This window comes from Petromyzon marinus, chromosome 33 (assembly GCF_048934315.1).
Source record: "Petromyzon marinus isolate PM22_M1 ecotype Great Lakes invasive population chromosome 33, UKy_Petmar_22M1.pri1.0, whole genome shotgun sequence".
NCBI classification, from domain to species: Eukaryota; Metazoa; Chordata; class Hyperoartia; order Petromyzontiformes; family Petromyzontidae; genus Petromyzon; species Petromyzon marinus.
The window spans coordinates 2,082,196-2,106,010 of NC_133699.1; the positions used below are offsets into that span (position 1 = coordinate 2,082,196).

General features: G+C 45.8%; 1 long non-coding RNA gene across 1 annotated transcript; it reads right to left on the reverse strand.

Annotated features, from left to right (window-relative positions):
• Positions 1 to 4,912: 4,912 nt before the first annotated feature.
• On the reverse strand, positions 4,913 to 17,432 carry LOC116948293 (uncharacterized). Its single transcript, XR_004403783.2, has 2 exons — positions 15,882 to 17,432; positions 4,913 to 5,743 (listed from the first exon to the last, which is right to left on the reverse strand). It is a non-coding gene; the product is annotated as an uncharacterized LOC116948293 (long non-coding RNA).
• Between the last annotated feature and the right edge of the window lie 6,383 nt (positions 17,433 to 23,815).

Consider the following 23,815-nt stretch of genomic DNA (forward strand, 5'->3'; position numbering starts at 1 on the left):
GCTCCATGCAAGATCTCACCTCGTGGAGTTGTAATGATCATGAGAACGGTGAGGAATCAGGCCAGAACTACACGGGAGGATCTTGTCAATGATCTCAAGGCAGCTGGGACCATAGTCACCAAGAAAACAATTGGTAACACACTACGCCGTGAAGGACTGAAATCCTGCAGCGCCCGCAAGGTCCCCCTGCTCAAGAAAGCACATATACATGCCCGTCTGAAGTTTGCCAATGAACATCTGAATGATTCAGAGGACAACTGGGTGAAAGTGTTGTGGTCAGATGAGACCAAAATGAAGCTCTTTGGCATCATCTCAACTCGCCGTGTTTGGAGGAGGAGGAATGCTGCCTATGACCCCAAGAACACCATCCCCACCGTCAAACATGGAGGTGGAAACATTATGCTTTGGGGGTGTTTTTCTGCTAAGGGGACAGGACAACTTCACCGCATCAAAGGGACGATGGACGGGGCCATGTACCGTCAAATCTTGGGTGAGAACCTCCTTCCCTCAGCCAGGGCATTGAAAATGGGTCGTGGATGGGTATTCCAGCATGACAACGACCAAAAACACACGGCCAAGGCAACAAAGGAGTGGCTCAAGAAGAAGCACGTTAAGGTCCTGGAGTGGCCTAGCCAGTCTCCAGACCTTAATCCCATAGACAATCTGTGGAGGGAGCTGAAGGTTCGAGTTGCCAAACGTCAGCCTCGAAACCTTAATGACTTGGAGAAGATCTGCAAAGAGGAGTGGGACAAAATCCCTCCTGAGATGTGTGCAAACCTGGTGGCCAACTACAAGAAACGTCTGACCTCTGTGATTGCCAACAAGGGTTTTGCCACCAAGTACTAAGTCATGTTTTGCAGAGGGGTCAATACTTATTTCCCTCATTAAAATGCAAATCAATTTATAACATTTTTGAGATGCGTTTTCCTGGATTTTGTTGTTGTAATTCTGTCTCTCACCGTTCAAATAAACCTACCATTAAAATTATAGACTGATCATTTCTTTGTCAGTGGGCAAACGTACGACATCAGCAGGGGATAAAATACTTGTTTCCCTCACTGTGTGCATGCACACGCTTTCCCCTTTAGCACAGGTCAGACGTTTTGTCTGAATATCTTGCAAAGTTTATTGTTCAAGAGAACAAAAAGAAACGTTCACCGTACAATTACTGCCAGACGCACCAAGTCTTCCCTGGCAGATGCCATCGGTGCCTCTTTTGCACAGATTGCTAATTTTTCGGGTCACAAATTCGAGAGGCGGAGTACAAAATGTGGGGGAGCTGAGGTGGGGGGCAGCACCAGGGGCATTATCGCAGTGTGAAGTGATTCCTTCTGCTCAATAGACGTTCCTCTCCCCCGGCTGCTGTTAGCGTGGGATAGCACTACAGCGCTAACGTCCTTTGCTTTAAAATATCTCCCAACATTGGTGCTTGACCTCGCGGAAGAGGCCAACGAGAGCAATGAAAAATAAATGTTGTGTTCTACACTCTGAGTTGTGCGTGCATTAATGCATTGCGCAGGGTGCTCGTGCGTGTGTTGTGCGCGTGCGTGCGGGCATGTGTGTGCGTTGTGTAGGTCGACTCAGCCTCAAATGAGTACCTGGTGCGGTGTGTAAACATTGCCACTTGGAAGACAAAGGCGGCCGAGCGTGGTGCTGGCAACCCACACCTCCCAGTGCATCGTGCCGGCCTTCACGGATGCTGCTCGCTAACAGCACTTGCCACAACAATCTGTAAAGGCTATACGAAGTATCCGTGACGAATTTCTCAATGGGTCCTGGGCTCTCCCTCCGTTTCCTCAGCCTTAAATCAGTACCTGGCGTGGTTTGTAACATTGGCCCTGGGGAGACAAAGGCGGTTGAGTCTGGTTCTCACCACACCACCTATTCGTTGGCTATTCCAGCCTTCAGAGGTGCTCGTTAATAGCCTGTAAAGCCTATGTGGTGGGTTATTGTCTTTGTGGTCTATGTTATTCCTGAACAATAGGTTAAGTAAAATAATGCATGTTTGCTTACATTTAGAGACCTTATATTTCTGTATTTTTTTTTACTTTGCCACTCATGCTGCAACAGCGTACATGTATGCTGTCTCAGCACGATGAATGCTGTTAGTGAGCGGCAAAGACGTAACGTATTTGGTATTCATCTTTTTATATGTAAACACGTTTAATTTTCGTGGTGGGTAACACTAACGGTGAACAACTGAACAATGCTGTTCTCAGAATGGAAACTAAAGATGTTTTTGTCTGAGACAAAGAAAAAGGGAGAGGGGACACTAGAGTGGCAATTCAATGCACATTCTTTGTACGCTAGTCAAAAAACACAGCACATTTAATCGTACTAATAATAATATTAAATATATATATATAAATAACTCCCTGACTGCATGCTGTGTTTTTTTAAATGCTCGCGCTGTACCTCGCAAAAGCCGCCGGACCATCTGTGAGCAATTCAGCAAAGACACCGCGGGGCGCGAAACCTTGGGCCCAGCGCCGCTCGCAAGCGGTCGCATCCGCTGACGAGGCGGGCCGGGGGGTCGTGGGGACGTCGATGGCCGAATCCGTGGGTTTATCCGTGGGATTATCCGTGGGTTCTCCACCGTGAGAGACCCCCCCCCCTCCTCACCTGACCCCCCCCCCCCCACGGCCCACCTCCGATAGCACGGCGAACATTTCCCAGGACACGGAACACGCGCGGTACACCGGCCGACAAGGGGATCTTGACAAGAGCAGCAGTAGGAGGAGAATATAAATAAATAAACAATCCGCGCCCCGTTGTCACAATCAATCATCTCCTGCCCATTAGTTTTGAGAGGTCCATTACACCTAAAATGCACGGGGTGAACTGTGCGCGAGCGAGAGCACAAACCGGAGGCTTTGTGGCGAATGTTCTGGCCCAACGGTGGCACGCCCAGGGGCACACGCCCAGTGTTTTGCTCGCTTTTCCACTCTATTGCATTGCGGCTTCAAAAGCGCCGACAATTTATCCCAAAACCTAACCCCCCCATTATGGTTCATGCTCCACAGAGTTCTCAAAAGTCAGGTAGGGATTGTGACGTCGGTTGAATTTGTGCCTCGCTGTCAAATCACATCACCCCACTTGAGCGAAAAAAACGATTCATTGCTTTTGCAATGGAATCTCTATTTGTACAGGAGGAATCGGACGAGCTGTACAGCTCTTTTGCACAGATGTCCAGTCGAATCATCATTAGCCATGGTTTATCCACTGCTGGATGTCTGTAAACGGGAGATGAGCACCACTTCAATTATCACAGCAGGTTGTTAAAAGTGTTTATATAAAGTGGGCGAATAGGAGTGGAGAAATAGTAAGCATGAACTAAATATCATGCGTGGCGTTTGGCATTCCTTCTCGAGTAAACTGCTTTCCACCACAAGCCGTGCATGCACTGGAGCAGACTCTCCTTGCGTGAGTAGCAGAGTACGTGCACGCGCATACGTCCACCAACTCTTGGATCATTCGCGAAGGCCCTGTCTCATCATTGAAGGTATTTGAATGTCATGCTTTACTGTTCGCTACTTTCTCATGGCAATGATGCACGGGACTCTGATTCAATGCTCGTTAGAACCAGGCAAGAGTCCTCCAGGCTGTGGAGTGGTGGCACCATCGTCATCGTTCCGTGCTGTGAACTCGCCAGCGACTTGCTTTCGATTCCCGGACACGGTTGACGTCAGTGTCAAATGATACGCGAATTGGTCCTCTGCATCCCTCCCTTGATTCCACTTCAGCAATCCGCACTGCCCAGCTTGGTGAAGTATGGTCAAACAACCCCTTTGATTGACACGCCATGGGGAGTCCTTCATACTGTCGTGGATTGACAAATGTAACTGGTTTGTTGTTATTATTACGTATTTTTAAGAGTATTATGTTGATATATTATCAGCCCAAACATCCTTTGGACCTGACAGTCCGTCCGTCCCTCCAGCCGGACGTGACGTCCTGAATGCCTGCCAGCCAGCCAGCAAAAATGTTTTTTTTTTAATATAGTATGATTTGTATCATTATAAGTCAGTGGGTCTTTGCAAGAAGGCAATACAGCAATATGAATTGTGCGGCCGTACTACACCACTCCCACATTCATGCTGCACATTGCATGGCCATCACCTTCACCAAGACGCACTCACCCAGGTGGTGAAGTATGGTCAAACAATCTCCATGACTGACACGGAATGGCGAGGCCTTCATCCAGTAGTGGATCGACTCAGGGCTGTAAATTAGTATTACAATTACCCCACTGTAGGACCCTCATTGGCAAGGTAAATGCTAGTCTTTTTTTTCCATCAAGCATTGCCAATTTTCACATTATTACAACATTGAAGACAGATCAGTGGCTCTTTGAATTGTAAATTGGTTTAAACCATTCCAGCCTCGGCAGGCCACCCAAGAGGATCACACACGTCGGTGCAGTTACAAGGGAGGCTTGTGTCCTTGTTGTACATTGTTTATAGAAAGTGAGACACAAGTTCACTATGATTTTCCTGTGTGACTGGTTGGATGTTTGGGGGAGCAGTGCAGGTACTGCTATCAAGCACCTATTATGGTTGGCACTGCACACGACATCGAAACATTTACGCACGCACAGCCATGAATGTCAAAATACTCACAAGGCCCCCTCAATTAGCCCTGTAGGAAGCTGTGCTCTAATGTTCACTACACGTGTTGCCGAGTTTCCAAATTCATACTTCTTATGAATTAAGCGCTCAACATTGAATTGAAAGATGATTGGAAAATTGATAGGAGGGATATAATCACACTCTATAAGCTCTTCCAAAGAAAAAAACTATCATACCCTCGGACAGAATGCAAATGCATTCATTCTCTACAATTTGTAAAAAAAAAGATTAAATTTAGGATTCATGGAATAATTCTAAGTAAAAATAAGCTACACATCACAAGCTTCATTCAATCACAGTTTTAATCTGGACACTGTCGTAAAAACAATGCATTACTCACAGCACATGCCATCAGTTTTAGTGCTCATTAAAAATTTTACTTTCATTTTGAAAGATGGCAAGTTACTCATCCAAAACATTTAGAGCATTTCATCAATTCACTGCTGGATGAAGGCCTCCCCATGCCATGTCGGTCATGGGGTATGTTTGACCATACTTCACCACTCTGGTCCGTGGAGATTAGTGAGCATCAGAGAGACGGGGAGGGCCAAGCACGAGCTCAAACATCACTTGACACCCCATGTCAGCCATTGTTGGTGATCTCGGTCGTACAATAACTGGTGCCACGGTGGCTAGGAGATGTTAACTACCTCGCCTGGTATGCAGGAGGTCGTGGGTTCAATCCCGACCCTGATCCCTCTATATTTGGAGCTTCCATGTTCTTCCCCTAGTCGCGTGGAGTTTTGTCCGGGTCCTCTGGTTTTTCTATCCACATTCGCAAGCATGCGTCTAGAGTACTTGGCTGCTATAAACTTCCACGTTGCCAGGTCGCTTCTGGCAAAACAAAAAATATAGCTCAGTGTTCCTTACCTGGTAAAATAAAGAAAATAGTTAAATAGCGATTAATACCCTATACCTTTACCATCGCTTAACATACAAATGCATCCCCACGACACCACAGGCCAGGTAAGCCGCACTGAGCTCAGTGACTTGCACAGAAGATCCTCCGTGACTTGTATTCTAGTCGAGGGGGCATCCTCGGTGGCCTGTCCAGGCTGCATATCTGGCCGTCACACACGGCACGGCTGAGTGGAGGCGTCGAGGCTTGGCCGCTCCTGCAAGAGGGGAAAAAAAACAAAATCCCACTGGCCTACACCCAGCAGCGGGAGACTCTCGCTGCCTTCTCTGGCTGCCAAGGCAAGCGTGTACTTTTTGGATGTATTAAAAGTGCTGCAACTCAGCCTAGGAATTAAAGAAGACATTCTCTTGGCCCCGAAACTGCTTTTGTAGCGAGCCGCAATTTCAACTCTAATTGCACTGCAGATGACAAGGAGGGGTCTGCGGTTTCAGGGTGGCCAGAGAATGCAAAAGGCTCGTAACTCACCCCCACTCCCCCACCCCCCCGTTGCCAATTTCGCCAGCGCTATGCGGAGCACGAGACGGCTTCGTCCTCCGCGGTGCGCGGTGCGGCGTTGACATTAAAAACCTGTTAATGTGAACATTTTATTCGATGACTGCTTGCTACAACAACAAAAAAACGTCAGCTCTACCGTGAACGATAAATGTAACTGGAAATGATGTTGCTGGATGTGGCTTGGGTTAGCGTTTCAAGTCATGTGAAATATGCCATTATGAATGCAATATTTAGGAGCGTTTAAGCAGCATTGGTATTCTTAGGCTTATTTATAGCCTCCTTTCATCATCATCAGCATCCACATAATTTATAATGCATAATTCACAAGACACATCATAAACCTCAACCTTCCAAAATATTGTACGTGTTAGGAATACCTATGATTTCATCACCTGGGAATTCATCTGATCTCGTGAGATCTCAGTAGCTAAGTAAGGCTAAGCCGGGTGAGTTCTGGGGTTGAGTGGCTGGTCTGGCTCACAGGTTGTCATAGACTTTGGGCTATGTGGTTGGCAGCACAGGGAAATGCATTGTTATACTGTACGTCTATTTCCCCTACGATATACTCCACACCTGCACCAAAATGCATTGAACAGTGTGGTGAGGTATAGTCAGATAACCCCCGTGCACCGTACAGAGTAGGGAGACTCTAATCCAGCAGTGGATTGATAGCAGGGCTGTAGGTGTATTTGGTATCAACAAATGACACATTTTATGACAGAAATATATATTTAAAATAACTAACATTAGTCAATGGTAACAAAGAACAGTATGCAATGTAGGTTACGTCAAAAATCGATAAGAACAACAAAATAACAAAGACCAGTGAACACATTAATTATATCATATTTAAGATAATACAAAAGCGACTAACTGATTGGCCGTGCGCCTTCACAATCAAATGTGTCTTCAGATTCGCTTTAAAAACGGACATTGAGTTAAACCAACGTTCTATTCCTTGGCTCACAAAGAACCCTCTCTAGGTTCTCATCATCACCTGTCTGGGTGTATTTGAAATGTGTATCATGATTTACATTGTCCCGCTAACATCCGTCTTCGACGCCAAGTGTTGCCAGATGGCGGTTTGCTTTTCTCTTACACGGAAGAGGAATACACAATTTGTCTCAGTTGCATTTTAAATGATAAAACGTAGATGAAAGGGTAGCTTATCCCTGAGCTTTCTGGCCAAATACAAAACGTGTTCCATTAATGTTTCCGATAAAAAATAACATAAACGAACATAGTTTATTTCACAATAATAATGTCAGCCCCTTGTAAATTCGCTGCAAGATTGAGGCCTCCACACACTGCCAATCGTGTGGGTTATTCGAGCTAACTTCCCGATCTTGCTCGGTATGTGCTGGTGAGGGAAGGGTTAGTCCTAGGGCCAGTTAAGATCTCATTCGCCATCGACGTTAGCCATGGATGGGAATCTCACCGAAGTTGACTTGTTCAAAGTGCAATGCACGAGCCACTGCACCACCACTCCAGCCCCAGACGTTGAATTAGCAACGCCTGACTCTGCATAACTAGGAAGACAACTAACAGACATATTTGGTCATGGATTGCCCTTTAATTTGGTACACATGATAAACTCACAAACAATCAAATTACCAAAAAGCCAGCTATTGTCCAAAACATTGCTTTAGGGCTCTGAGAGATTGGCACTCAGCCATATGCGACTGTCGAAAGATGACTCGGCGGTCAGAATTGACGGTCTCCCCACAAATGATGAGGGTATAATTATGATGGTTGACTCCCATGGACTCCAACAGTTGGAAGCTGCATATGCACAATAGTGTGCAGCAGGAAGACCATACACCGTTGGTCACATGGCCTTGGAGGGGAGGTGCAACCACGCTCTGGAAGTTGGAGGGAGTCAAACTATGAAAATTGGTTCTCGTGATGATTTCCACACGGCAAAGATACACTTAACGAATTTCTAAATCATCTCAACTCGCAAAACCCATTCATCCAGTTCACCATGGAAGTGGAAACTGACAGAACTCTACCATTTCTGGATATTCTGCTCGCGCGTGGTCGAAATGTTAAAATAAAACACAGCCAGTTTAACACGTAGGCTGTCACGACCAATATCATCTATAATACAGGTTTTTTGTGGGTTAGATCGCGCAGGTGTGTACCGGATTAATTGCACTTGTGGCAAATGCTATGTTGGGCAAACAGGACGAATGATCAGCACGAGACTAAAATAACACCAAATGCAATTGTCAGCAGTAGCAGAACACGTGTGTCAACAAGGACACTCAATTGATTTTGATAAAATTGAAGTCCTGTGCAAAACTAGCTACTACTGGCCAAGACCAATTAGAGAATCTATCGAAATTGAGAGAAGTAAAAATAATTGTAACCGTCCGGATATCTACAGACTTAGTGCTGCTTGGAAGCTTGGAAGCGAATCGTCGTTTAAATTCATGCCCATACACAGTCACCATTCTTCAATAGGAGTTAGCGTTGCTACGGCTATTTGAATGCACACAATCGACAGGAGCTACAAGAACAATGAGCTTGCATAATGCACATGCATAATGTACGTTGATTACCAAATAAATTACTCAAACGGCAATGGATACCCATTGTCATGTGTATTTATTCAATAATCCCCACCACCACTTCGTGCAAGAAGAGCACACAAGTGACGTCATCACACCGACCCCTCTATTTGAGGAACGAAACAGGGGGATTTCTCCACAAATCTGTCTGTCGCCTGATGAAGCTAGTCGTAATTACTGGCGAAACGTCGTACTCAGATTGTAAATGTTGTGGCTTTGCACTCCAACACACCGGTGTGATGTACTAGTGACGAATTGGCACGTTTTGTTTACGTGACAAACCTTACTAATTGGCTGTGTCGGGTGGTGGCGGGTTTAACGACACACATATATTTACGCGATCTAACCCAAAACAACTCTATTATGGATTATATTGGTCGCGAAAACCAACATTGAGTTCCACTGTACATATAAAGAAACCACAAGTATGTGAAATGACAACAAAATAAAAAAAAATCTTCAACCCTTTGCAATAATAATAATTATAATCATAAAGCACAAGGGCCCCAATGTCAGAACTTTGGAGGTAGCTGTATTTCACCGACTTTTTTTTATTACCCACAAAGAAGGGGGGCATCGTGCAACACGCCCTTGTCGTGATTCACGAGGGCCCCATTTTCGCATGTGGTCCCCAAATCCTAGGGAGGGCATTTAACTTGATTGATAGTGAAAGAAAGAGGGGGGTGGGGGAGAGAGAGAAAATGCCGAATGATAGGTTCTGCAGAGAGTGGCCCTGGTGATTCAATCAAAACAGACGGAACAAAGATTTCCTGCAGGTATGAATCAGCTTCCCACAGGCGACTTCTTTCATGTTCTAGGTGGCACTTGATTCCGAATTAAGTGTGGGTGGGCGGGACTGGTCGCGCTCATCTTCTGTCTACCTCGTGGCTCCGTCGTAAATCTTACAACTTTTTTACAACATCTGCTGTTGCGCTATTCATGACAGCAACTACAGCAGCAACACGGCGCTTGTGTCAGGCTGTGGTGCACTTCGAGGTAACGTGGAGGTGTCGATGGCTCGCTTGCTGGCAGGAGATCGCGGGACAGGTTGAGATGACCGGCAGATGCGCCGCCGCTGATCCCCACTGCACTAGTGAGCAGGTGTTACGGCTGGTATGAGGTACGAGTGGAATGGTGTGGGCCGACCCACGCCCGGCCGCCTTTGTCTCCTCAATGCTGATGTGTGCACACCTCACCAGCTACCAACTTGCTGTGGAATGAGGTATAGGCGGATATGTGAAAAGGTCAGATGACCGGAATCACGCATTATAACATTCCGACAACAACGTGGACAAATTCTGCACTGGGTGCGGGCGGTCAATTGGTTCGGGCCGGATATGCGACGGTCGGACGTGCAACATTGCACTGTGCTCATTTAGAGTTGAGTCTACTCGGGGGAGGGCCCTGGCAAGCTCTGCGAGCACATTCCACTGATCTTCGCCACAGGTGGGATCCAAACTCAAGTAATTTGTTTTCTTGTGCAGCGCACTTTCCCATTGTGCCTCTGCTCCTCCCCACTCGCGCAAGCAAATACAACAGGTCACTGCAAGGTCAGAAGACATGCAGGCACTATATCATTTGGCCAAGTGCCCACGCTGTTCTTCATGGCTTAAGAACCCTAACATTTTGACTGCCAGAATTGCAGTTAAGGAGAATAGTTTGATTTACTGTTGTGCTTTAAAAGACAAGAATGAGGGAGAATGGGGGGAGAGACCAAATTATAGGTTTTGTGGTGAGTACCTGTCTTCCTTGAGACTCTGAATCCTCATTAGGGCTCGCCAAACGCCTCTCTGAGATAATTATATGCCACGGTCAGATTTCACAAAGTCACATTCTCCAAAAGTAAAGTTCAAGTAAGGAAAGCAGGAATGTAAAAAAAACCCTCCGCTTTCCAAAGTTTCTGTTCTAACGTCATGACAGAGCCAAATCTAGTTCACGCGCAGTGATAGATTTTTTTTTTAATATGTATGAGTCTATTTAATATAAACGATGTCAATTCTACTTGAGTTGCATTGAATGAACACGTGTTTTTTTTTATTCGATCGCTTAAGTCATAGTTTCACTTGACTAATGCCTTTGCTTGTATTCTTATTAAATCGTTGGCAGCTTTTTTGTAGTGACTACCCAAGTTAATATCTGCCGGACAAACTGGTTTTCAAATAAAGTAAAATTGCCGCCCAAATTGCATTATTGGGAGATTCGTGAATGGACGCTTTCCACGGGGCTAGCACGACTTCCCCCCCCCCCCCCCCCTCGTATTACTCTCAGATTACAAACTCTCACACACACACGGGGTTTCAATGAAAACAAATATTTGACCAGAAGCCCAGGCCTTGTTTTGTTGTTGTTGGGACCATCAAGGGCCATCCCTTATTAGAATGCTGCGGTATTGAGACGAATTTGAGAAAACTAGACCTGTCTTTGAGTCGCTCTCGGAGGCAGAGTTGAAATAATTTCAGCTGGTGGTGTGTGAACTGGATACTAATCTCGCGGTCGCTGTTACTGTCGCTTGGACACACCTGCTTTAAGAGCGCCACGGTTGCGACATGTTAACTACCGCGCCTGGTAAACAAAGAGGTCGTGGGTTCGATCCCGACCCTTGTGCCTCTGTCGTGTTAGTTTGTATGTTCTCCCCGTGGTCGCGTGGATTTTTCTCCGTGTCTTACGTTTTCCCTCCACAATTAGAAACGCGCGTTTAGAGTATTTAGCTGCTACAAATGTCCACGTGATAAGCCACTTCGTTGATATATAATTTGTGGCCGGTCGCTTCTTAAAAAGAGCTGTATAGCTCAGTGGGGGCTTACCTGGTAAAAATAAAAAAAAATAGTTTTGAATAGTTTTTAGCGATCTCACGAACCAGGTTTAATAACATCAGCCTACACCATTGAGTTGTTTATACGAGTTGGTACTTTGCACATTGAAAAGCATAAATCCACACATTTGCTTTGTTGCTGCACACAAAAAAATGTATCCGTCCCCATAGCTGGAGACAAAAGGTTCGCAGTTGATTTTATTTTTTTGTAAAAAATATTCTGTGCCAACAGAGATGTTTTACGTATATCCCTTCTCACCACAAACTTAAGATATTGTCACAAAAACAAAAAAAAACAAATAACTCACTATATTGTGCACAACTTGGCCCTCCCAATGCGATGGCCGGCACTTCAGATTGCATGCGCGTCGCTTTGACAAGTATAATTTTTTAAAAAATGCTAGAATACACGATTCTTCCGTATCTCATTATGTGCAGAAACGTACGAAGCTCCGGCCCTCGGTTTAAAATTCGAAATCAAAGCCGAGGTTTATAATTTGATTTGTGGGATCAATTGTAGGAGGTCAGAGGATAGGGGTGGAAAGGATGAACCCCCTGCACAGGAAAGAATTTGACAGCTCTCGAAAGCCATCTCTAAGTCCCCTGTTTGCAGATGCAAGCCAAGCGCCGGCTCCGGCTTCTTGGCCTTTAAATGTGGTGAGCAGGAAACAGCCGATTGATCGTCCGGTCTCCCACCTTCGCCAATCCCAGTGAACTTTCCCCACCCCTGGCCCCTTCTGTCAACTCTCTCCCATTGACGTGCACATGAGCGAGCGAGCGTGCGTGCGCATTTTGTGTGTGCGGGGAGCGGTGGTGCAGTGGGTTAGCGCACCGCACTGCAAATCCGGCGAGGCGAGTTCGATTTACGCTCACGGCCAACATCCGTGACGATGATATGAAGAAGTCCTGGGTCTATTCAGCCTTAAATGAGTACCTGTGTAAATGTCAGTACTGAGGAGACAAAAGTGGTCAGGCGTGGTGTTGGTCAACCACCTCCTACGTGTGCCGTGCCGGCCTTAATCAGCGCTCGCTAACAGCACTGGCCCCAACAGTCAGCGTAGGCAACGCACGGGAATCTCTGTTGCGTGTGTGCATGCGTGAGTTGAACAACCTCAAGCCAATGACGGAGAATGAGTATGTAGCAAGGGAAAGGTGATTAAAGGGCAGAGGGCACGGCAAGGTGCAGTGGCTGTGTCTAACGCTGGCTGGAACCTCCAAGCAAAGTAATAATCCCACAATGATTACTATGGTCAGCAGCAGGAGAAGGAAAACACACTTACGGCACTTATTGCATTTTGAAATCATTAAACCGTGGACAGCTAAACATTCCAGTTCAGGAGACAACAATGCGTCAGTGACCTTATTTCATGTTGTGAAAATACAACATATTTTCTCACTTCTGTCCACTTGTATAATACACTCATTTGTTGCCACCATTACATACCAATGACTTAACTCATATTTGGAATTGTAATTCCTACATTGTAGGAATACGAATTTGTAGATAAATTATTTGACCCTGAGTAAGTTGCTGTTCTGTCACACTGCATTGCAACATGAAGCTTATGGTGTTTATACTAAAATCACAATTTGCTTTGGGGATGGAAGCATAATTAGTGTCTTCAAAAGGTGAAAGGAGGCACACTTATTCTACTGGATTTTATAGTTTGTTGCAACAAAGGAAACACATTTAAAGTCCAAATTACAATGCAAAAAATAAAGTGTAAAATCAGCACCATACTTTGCCTTGTTAGGGTGAAGGCAAAGGGTCAGAGATTGTCTTGTCACCCTGCATGCCTTTCCAGCAACAGGTGTGCCTGATGGAGCTATCATGAGGTAGGCTGGTGCCGGCCTGCAGCTGGTATAGGGAGGCCACGTTATGAACTCAAAATTCCTGTCTCATTCGTTTAAGCATCAACAGATGTATGTGCATTTGTTTGCACTTGAATTTGACAAGGCTTTGAGAACAAACCATTGATGCGCAGTAGGATCACCACGTTCGGAAGCGCCGCCTAAAACACGCTTGTCATCATTATCGTGCATTTCGATTAACGCAGATACAAAGCACCACATTTGGTCACATTGGTATAAAACATTACGACCAATACAAAACAGGTTGCGAATGAAGCCAAATCTATTCGGAACAGTTGCACAAATGGGTTTTTCCCTAGATAAACAATTGCTGAGCTGTTCAGAAACGAGCGGCAGATGCTGTTTACGGACCACTCCATGTCTCCGCTGTTTGCGAGGCTATCCACACACCCTTGACCGGTTTCAATTGGCATATCTGATTACCTTTAAGCGGTGGTTTGGCAGTGTGAAGGCCGAGTTGTGGGGGCCTTCTTTTTTGTGACTCGCCTACCGGTCGATTCGAACAAATGGCAGAACCGAGTGAATTGTGGCCCAACCCAAGCTGCAAATTTCGCACCGTCGCTCAAGTTGCAAGTTGATGTTACCGCAGCGATGATTGCGTTTGGCGAGCCATTCAATCGACAGGCTGCACACTTTGTTTAAAAAAAAAAGTTAATTCGTATGAATAGCAGTGAGGAATCATTTCATCAGTTGTGATTAGGTCAGGGCATGTGGATTTTTTAACGAATGTCCTGGCATCCAATGTCAAAAGGTTTTGCCAATCACGTCGATGGGCAATGGGAATGAGCATCATTATGTACTAATCGTTTTAAACATATCACCATTATCTTCAGCGTAGCCAAATGAGGCACACTCGTCTGCGTTGCTGCAGTACATTTGAGCAAAACATTATTGTACGTGAAGCCGAAGTTTGTGTGGAACACGGGGGACAATGAGACATTTAACGAGAAAAACGTTGGCCCAACGTTGGTCCAACGGTTTAAATCACATTCCAACGTTGGCCCAACATTCTATTGTATGTTTACTGGGGTCTTCTGGCGCCAATGCAGTTCACTTTTAGCGATCATATTGACGACTCTGTGAGCCGCGGTTCTACAAAAGCTTGCGCGGGGGCATTTGTCGACGTCCACGGTCCGTCGGGGTGTTTTTTTTTCAGCCCGCCTTTCAAACCTTTAGAGGGCAGGTTTATTGTGGCTTAAGGGCTGTGCTCGTGTGGAAATCGAGGGTCAGCATTGCCCGCGCTGCCACGCTGAAGTCGCCGGAGTGGATTTCAATGTGGAAGGGCTTGTGCGGCTGCGCTTGCAATCTCGCGTTCGCCTCGGCTCGGACGGAGAAACGGTCTGCTGGGAAATTCCACCCCCACCATTCCTTCCCCGGGCAAGGCCATTTCAGGAGAAGCAGTTAATTCTCAGGATAGCACCTGTCCGCAGATTGTAAATACCATCTCCCGTGAAGTGGCGACGCCGGACGGATGAGGCGATGTGAGCCGAGAACGAGGGGGCGAGCCGGATGGAAGCGTGGGACGCTGCGGGGTTTGATGTGCTCGCGGGGAGTCGTGTGGGATGCGATGACGCGGGATCCGTGGTGACATTCGGGGAGAGCAGTGGTGATGCAGGTACGGTGTACACGCCAAACCGTGCTAATCGGAGGCGATTATCGCATTGTGATTGGGCAATGAACCCAGTAACCTGAGTTGGATTCCAGGCCGCAGCTACCGCCGCCATTGAAGAGAGATGCATAACGTTCGTTTAACACGTGGGCTTTCGCGACAAAATGTCATCCATATTACAGATTTTTGGGTTACATTGCGTATCTAACCCAACAACTTGTATCATGGATACATAACAATGTTATGTCTCAATGTCATGTCTCATGGATACATAACAATGTTATGTCTCATGGATACATAACTATGTTATGTGCGGGACGAAACGTTAGCGTGGCCGTGAGCAGCCTGCGGCGATGATCTCTGTGACCTGGCGTCAATCCTGGGCACCTTCTTCCACCCAGGATCGGGCCAAGAATGGTCAAACAACCCCCATGACTCAAAGGCCTTCATCCAGCAGTGAATTGATAATGGTCTGCGCGGTACAGATGTATGCATCTCCTAGCTTCGGGGAGGGCTGTTTGTGAAACTAATGCAGTGTGGCATCCCCAGAAAAATTAATTGGGGGCAGCCTTGAGGATTGGGAGCAGGCATCAGAACCCGAGACCAATGTTATTTTAGTCGTCACGTGATATTTGTGAGAATACACGCACATGATCCTACCTGTCTCATTTCCAGTCGTGACACTTGGCTCATATCAATGCCCCATCACTCAAAGGAATCGTAGGCTCGGGCTCCTTACCATTTTTCGTTATGACGATTGCTCTTAAAGTCTAACATTTAATTTATTATCATCATCACCAGTAGCAACCGTACCCATGAACAATCCACTGCTGGATGATGAGGACCTCCCCAGGTTGTCATGACATTGTAATAGGGGAGAACAAATTATTCGTCGAAGCAGCGGTAACTGAAGTTCAGAGTAAGACCGTGATTGATTGGTGCTCATGTGGATAATAATATCACGTAAACTTACCTTCAAAATTGGATCCTCGTTCTGCAGTGGGACACGACCTGTGGTTTAACGGCATGCATGACGTATACCCTGACATGAAAGGCAGAGAGGGAAGCGGAGGCACAGTGGTTAGCGCACTACGTTAGTCACAAAGACACACACGCACCCAAATCATTAATCAAACGGCAAGGGAAGTATGGTCAGACAATCTCGATGATTGACACGGTCTAGCTAAGCCTTCACCCAGCGGTAGATAGATATAAGACTGTGGATTATACATGGCCCGTTCTCCTATAACGCCGTAGTTGTGTTCATGAAGCACACCGCATTATCGAAAAATCGCGTTATAATAAATAATATATATATAATATAGGGGTAAAAGCACAGTCCGCGATAACACGGTGAGATGCGTACGCAGGCCGAACAAATGCTGAGGCGCGTGGGTAGCATCTCGAAGCATCCAGCAGCATCCCGCCAGCTCGTGTGTGACGCTACGCCGAGGCAGCCGTACAACCGCCTATTCCTGCTCGCACGACGTAGCGCTGTTCACTCAATCGCGTTATATCCAATTCACAACCGCGTTATAATAATAAATAAAAAACACACGTGTTCCCTAATACATGCATCACGTTATTTCTAATTTGCGTCATGAAAACGCGCGTTATTTTACTAGAGCTCTAGAGGAGTACTCCTCTAGAGGGCATCTGGCCTACTCTTCCACACTGTATTATTTTGAACTTTTTTCACGCCGTACGTAGCCAACCGTGCTCATCAGAGGTGCCGGGGGAGAAGGAAAGTCAAACTCAACACAAAAAAGGAGTTCTAGGGAAATTAGTTTACCATCTAGAATATGAATCACTGCAGTCACGAAAGCTTTAAATCAAAATCTTGGAGGAGGTTAGAATATCCACGCTTGACTTAACTGTTGACAATGAGCCCAAAGAATCACGCGACTCGAACAAAACCTGCACCGTTGTTTCGACTGCCGTGCGCCGCGACACCGAACCGCCGACCTCTGGACCGCAAGCGCAACGTTCCAACCACTTGCACCACGGCAGCGTTCCACCCCCACCCCCCAACTATATTTTGTAATAATGCGATTCATATTGTTACCGCTGCCACTGGAATCTTATGTCAAACGAAGTTACAACTGCATTTGCATCCGCTGCTCGTGCTGCTGACAGCCCGGGATTAATAATAGAGAAGACGATAAAAAAAAAACACCGAAGTCTAGCGAGCTGGGCTTGGACGGCCCCAATCTCATTTCACACTCGCGTCTCGGGCTTCGCAGCGTTCATTGTACGCTCGGTCGCGCCGCGCAGAGCTCTCGCAGAATTCTGCAACGAAAAATGCCGCCGCTTTGCATTGCCACTTTTGGGGTGGAAAGTGAAGGGAGAAAAAAATATATATTGCATGATGATGGATTTGTGGGAAGAGCTGATGATCCATCATGTTACGATTGTGGGCTTTCTTCTGCCCAGCACTTGTTTTATGCTGGCCAAAGCATTATTTTTTTTCCGTGTGGATTAGGTCTAACGCGGCTGGCGAGTGGCACAGCTCACTGACGTTAATGCCCTGCCTTCCCCCATGTTGTTTGGCACAGTGATTTTATTTGTTTTTTTTTCTAAATTTCATTCCGATTGTCCTTTCGGCATCATTTCATAGGACAAAGTATCCATTCAGATATCTCTCACACAGCAGCGCAACCCATAAAGCCAGAGAACGGTCCACAGAAGCAGATATCTCAGAGCTACTTTTGAGCTACCTTTGAGATCCCTTCAAGCGACTTCTGACCCACACAGTTCCGCACAGCACTTTCCTACCCGCAGTGCATGTAATAATAACAATCATTGCATGGCAGTCAGAAGAATGTTTTAACTCTCAAAGCTGGAATTCGTCCAAATTAAGTGCAGAACAAAATGTAATCTGATGGGTGTTTTTTTGTCACTATCTGCTGCAGGCTTTCTAATTCTTCTGTCTCTCTTGGTCTCTCCCAGCTCAGCCCATTTGCTGCATACGACACAGTCGGGTTTGTGAGGTTTAGATACAAGCACATATCGGCACGTCGACTCACTAGTATCATGGTTAACTTATTTTGGGGGCTCGATATGAAAACCACTGAGCTGAGGCATTGGTTGCATAGTGGAGGAGATGTTTGCCTAAATGTAGGCACATTTAATTGGTAAGGTAGAGAGAGTGCCGATTCATTGCTTGACTTTTTATGAAATGGGTAATTGATTCACAGGGTTTTGTCGTTTCACTGCTGGATGAAGGCCTCTCCATGCCATGTGGGTCGTGGGCATTGTTTGACCATACTCCACCACCCCAGTCATTGTGGATTGGTGATGGTGGGAATCTAGAAACGTTTCAATGGATCGCTCACTGCCGATGTTCGCGGTGGCCAGGGGATTGAACCCAGGTCACCTGATTCATAACTCAGTTCGCTAATGACTCTGCCACTATTCCCTCTGCATGTGATATCCTCCACGAGAGACTGCCAGAACACGGCAGCTCTGCAGTGTACTGCCAAGGGGATCGTGGTTGCGAACATGAGCCCCCAGTTAGATTAGATATTGTCAAGGAGTAAGGAGCATTAATATAAATGTTAATTATTCATGATTCCTATTCTAATCTATATTTTATGTCCATGCACATATCTTACATATATTTTTAATAGATTATAATATTATAATATTTGAATGAAAACTTTCCCTCCCATGATCTCTTTTCCCAGTTCTTATAAACTAACTAAATTCAAGAAATGCTTCAACTATTATCGATGACAGCTTATATGTTGCTGCTTATTGCTGTCTGCTCAATATGTTGGGAACCTTGTTCCTGTAATGGTCCATCTATTCATTGATTAACATCGATTGTCACACTCATGATACACACATTGAATGTTGTGCGTACGAATCGGTTATTTCAAATACGCCAATGATATCCCAATGCTACGCTAATTTTACATGTTCGTTCATGAATCGAAGAAAACTGTGGAAATACAAATTTAAAAACAATACAAATGAGATGGTAAAACAATTTGAATGAGAAAGAAGGTCAATCCTGGAATCAAATCTCGACCCTGAATCGTGCAATTCAAGGGAATCGCTCGATGCTGGCGTCAATAATGACTTCCCTTCTGTGTTCCATTACATTGTTAATCATTCACAAAGAAATGCAGGGGTCATGTTAAGTTTGTGGCCTCAAACTTGCTTCATATGACCAGGTCCCGCATTATGCTTGTTAATCCCATGGATTTTTCCTAGTGTGCAGAATATACTAAACTGCACTACCATCATTCCGAATAAATCCACCAGCCTTTGACTGACCAGATACTATGATAGATAAACTCAAATGCACTTGCCTTCTCATCACCATGCCTGGAATGATACATTTTTAAATGTATAAAACAGACCTCAATATGAACACAACATTCTCTATTTACAGTTCCGTCTGCGGTCATCATTTTATTTGTTTCGCCAAAGCCTTTAAATTACATATTTGGACAGCTTTAGTACAAAAATTAATAGCCCACTCCGAAAGGGATTCTCGTTTGCAGTGGCTTCGTATGCACATAATACCATGTTTGGGCTGGATGCTGTGTGCACAATGCGGAATATTGGTAGTCTGTGTTAACCCTCATGAAAAATACATTGAAAGCTATACACATCACATTAGTATTTAATTAATAGTAATAGACCAGGGTCTCTAGGTGGCATGTATAAAATATGGCTGGCATAGTAGCTTAATGCTCACTGATTTTGATTGATGTTATCTAAGCTCATATAATTTACTTTCACATTCAAACAGCTATAGATTTTTTCAAATGTTATTTTAGTGAAGTCCATTTGTAATCTTTATTCAACAGAGTCCTTCGTCTGTTCTTAATGTCACAGATGACACGGAAGAGACAGTCTGCAATATTCGCAATCGGGCCTTACACCGGTGGAATGTTTCAAAGCTCCATTGCCCAAATGCGTGACAGAGTAGCGGCGCGTTGAGTAAGTATGAATTCACGCATTTATTTTTTATGCGAGTATTGCTATTTGGACCTCACTCTAGATATGCCACCATCAGTTACCTTATACGATGAACATTCTCCCCCATTTGCCCTTTTGTTTCTGCTAAGCATAATACTGCTATTTATTTTCTTTTTTTATCAGGTATTCCTTATTCTTCAAATTGTAAGAATAATAATAAAATAACGACGTTTCGGCCACAACACAAGTGGCCTTCATCAGGTGAAGGGACTGGACTGTCCAGAGGACAGCGTTGGAGTGAAGACAGCAAGCCCAGGTCACGTCCTTTAAGCTGTGTGGGAGGAAACAAAAAAACGCCTTGACAAAGGAATTAGCATAACAATGATGTACTGGACCGGCACGGTGGGGGGGGGGGGGTTACATAATGTTGGTGTGAAGGGACATAAGCTGCTGTGAAAGTTTGGGATACCACTACTTGAATAAATATACTGTACCATTGAAAATTAGTTTAATATTTGGTTTCATTTAGAACATCTTTCCAATGATTGCTTCATTTGAAACCATCCTCTCGGTTGAAATTGTGTCTGTGTTTGTAAATCTAAATTGCCTCGTGGACAAATCTCTGATAAAAACCCGTGGGTTTGCAGAGAACCTTGGTATCGGAGAAAACTATATCATTATCAAATTTAGATTTGTAAGAAAGTGGTTGTATAGATGCAGCCGTGCAACTGCTTGCTTCTGCCACTGTCGATGAAAGGGGTTCCACTGCAGAACGCTCTTATAAAGTGCTTCGAAGAAAAAAATATATTGGCCTACTCTTCCATGCTGGGCAGACATCTCGGAAGAGGCGAGTGTACCCACACACTACCCCACCGCAGACGTGACCTACCGCACGACTGACTGTGCTGCACCCATTCATACTGCTGACGGCACATAAAAAAACTTGCAGCAAAACGGGCGACCTCCAACCGGCGACAGCATCCATTACATTATTCACCGTATTAACCTTTTCCTTACATTTGTTTCAATTATGTAGTTGGTTCGTATACTGCAATCGTATGCTGTTTGAGGGTCCAGGTGTCCCTTGAAGGAGAGTGTTATCGATGTGAATGGGCCCTCTCACCTGGGCGTAACGTAAAATCCTCCGTCGGAACGGAACGCAAGCGGCGCACTCAGCTTTAACGACCCGACCGGACCAATTATTGAAACAATTACGTACAAACAACTTAAACGCTGCACTTCAACACAGACATAAATGTTTGCCGTGCTGACCCCGTGTCAGCACACGCATGACCTGGTGCAAACCCTCACCCCAGGCTGTGTGGTACGAAGTTTTAGATTTGGGTGCAGTGTTTTTTCGGCTCGCAGGTCATTTAAGCGAGCGCGAGCTTGCCCATGCTTTAATTGCGGCGCTCACAAACCAGCTGGGCCAAGAGCCATCTTGTTGCCTCCACCTGACCTGATAATTAAGTTGTACGCTGGCCCGGTGGACCTGCCACTTTGTTGGGAAGTATTTTTTGTTAGTCTTCTCTCAACGTAGAATGCATTTCTTCTATACCATCAATGTTTGCCGATCGTGCTTTCGACGTCGTGTCATGAGATGAAGTTGACCACTCGATCTCTCTCTCTCGCAGAGCACGAGGTCACCATCCATGGTAGAGAACATCCCACAGATGCGGCTTCCACAGAGCTACCTCAGAGATCACTGAAAGTGACCTCTGCTCTGCACAGTAGAGAGCTCGCTCTGCATATGGGAGTAATGTTCGTTGCACGGCAGTCCGACTGATGTGTTCACTGTCAGAGCTAGAACTTTTGCCAAATTCAGTGCAGAATATTATTTTAATTTGGTGGGTAGGGTGGGGGGAGGGGGGTGTGCGGTCATTGGTGACTGGGCTGAGATGATCAACTCAATAGATTTGAGATCTCGGTTGAGTCACAGGCGGCTTACAACTGAACTCAAACCGAGGACGTCATGCAGAGCCAGCTCAGCGCTCTGACCTCTGAAGCACCTGGCAACCTCGGGAATTTATTTCGTTTTTCCTTTAAGCGGATTGCATGAATCAGCAAGGTGGTTATGGGGCGGCGGGCGTGAGGATGATTTGGCGAGGAGTGCCCAGGTGAGGACTGCAGGTGAGCAGGTGGTTTAGAGGGAGGAGGTGGACGTGGAGGATCGAGCTGGAGGGATGCTGGTGCAGGGGAGGGCGGCATCTGCCTCCAGCGCGAGATAACTAATGGAAGCTTCGCGCAGACAAGTGTGAAATTGTTCCAGTGGGATCGCATAGGTGACTAAGAGAAGGCGATGTAGGTGAAGCGTACTTGTCTTTTGTATTCTCTCGCTATGTATTTAACCTGTTGCATTGTCGAGACGACAAAACACACAGCACCCGTTCGCATAACCGACAACGTCGGGGACCCGGGTGTGAGCGGATATTTGAAAATATTAGAAATGTGAACATCGGTAGAAAAATGGCAGTTACGCAAACATGGGAGAATGCGTCGCCATGCTTGAGAAGTGAGCGAATGTAGGCAGCATGTAGAGTAAATTATTGAGTGTGAAAAGTTCCGATGTCTGGACATCGACATAGATTGACGGTTGCACTGCGCACGAACACTGCCTTGGGTGTGGGCAGTTAGTTGGTCAGAGGGGCGGATATGTGACGGTCGGATATGCAACGCCATACAGTAGACAGTATTGACGTAAATAGAATGCCCTGAACCCTATTGATAGGCTACATGTTACGAATTTAGTTATTCGCCCTCCTTGCAATTATTGAACTTGCCTGAGTTGAGGGGCTGGGGGTCACTCTCGTGACCAGAGGGATTTATGTTAAACAGTTATATACAACACACACGAATCAGACACGGTTTATTCTTGCAAACACACACAATGTGGTGCATGCGTAATGAGCATGTGCGTCGATTTTTTTTTGTAGTAAAACAAATCAAATGTCAATTTAAAGTTTGTCCCCATAGTACTCTTGGCATCAATTCGGAACTCTCACGCAGCACTGCGTTATGCCGTGTGTCAGGGAAGGGTCTGCAGAAGCAGATCTTACAGAACTACTGAGAATGCCTTCAAGTGGCCTTTTTTAAATCCATACACTAGGAGGTGCAGCACTTTATCACTTTGCTGCAGAAATTGTGTTTGCCATATGGCAGTCAAACTGATATTTGGTTAATTCTCAAAAGCTAGGATTTAGCCCAATTGCGTGAAATTCCCAAGTTTATTTGTTGAGTTTTACACACAGCCATTATTGACCGGGCTGAGACATTCAACTCTGGTTGAGAACCTGGTTTAATCACGGGGTGGCTGAAACCTGGATTCGAACCCAGGATCTCAACCGAACTGGCTCAGCATACTCTGACCTCTGATCCACTGGCGCACATTTGCAGGGATCAATGTTAATCGACGAATCTACAGGGTCTATAAATCACTGCCCTCCTCCTAAGTTTGGCACAGTCACTTTAACGTGGAACCGTCGGGTTTCAGATTACCTGCACGAAAAACAGGCAGAGGATCTAATAATTGCCGTGATTGAATTTCACCGCCGCGTTCAAGGGCCACGCAAAAGGGCTTTACCGGACGGGGCTGGTGCCCTCTGCCCTTTACCCTCATTGGTTCACACGCCGCCCCTTTCAAGTCACCAGCACCACCTGACCTACGCGTCGTGTTTTTTGTTTTTGAGAAGTGAGCTGCTGGCCTCGAGGGACGTTCCGAGCGCCGCTGCTGGGTTTTTTTGGGCGGGGGGGGGGGTGAAATTGTAGGTGAAGGGGTTAAGCTACAGTGTCACCGGTCCGGCCTCCAGAACTAAACTATGTAACGAACAGCTCAATATCAATTGTCCTCAAGCTGACGCGCCCAGTGATCTACCAATTTGTGGCATCCCAGAGGTGTTTATGCATATACTTTGCAGCATGATTTAATTTTTGATTTAAAGCTTTCGTGACTGCAGTGTGCTATTAGCGAATTGCCCG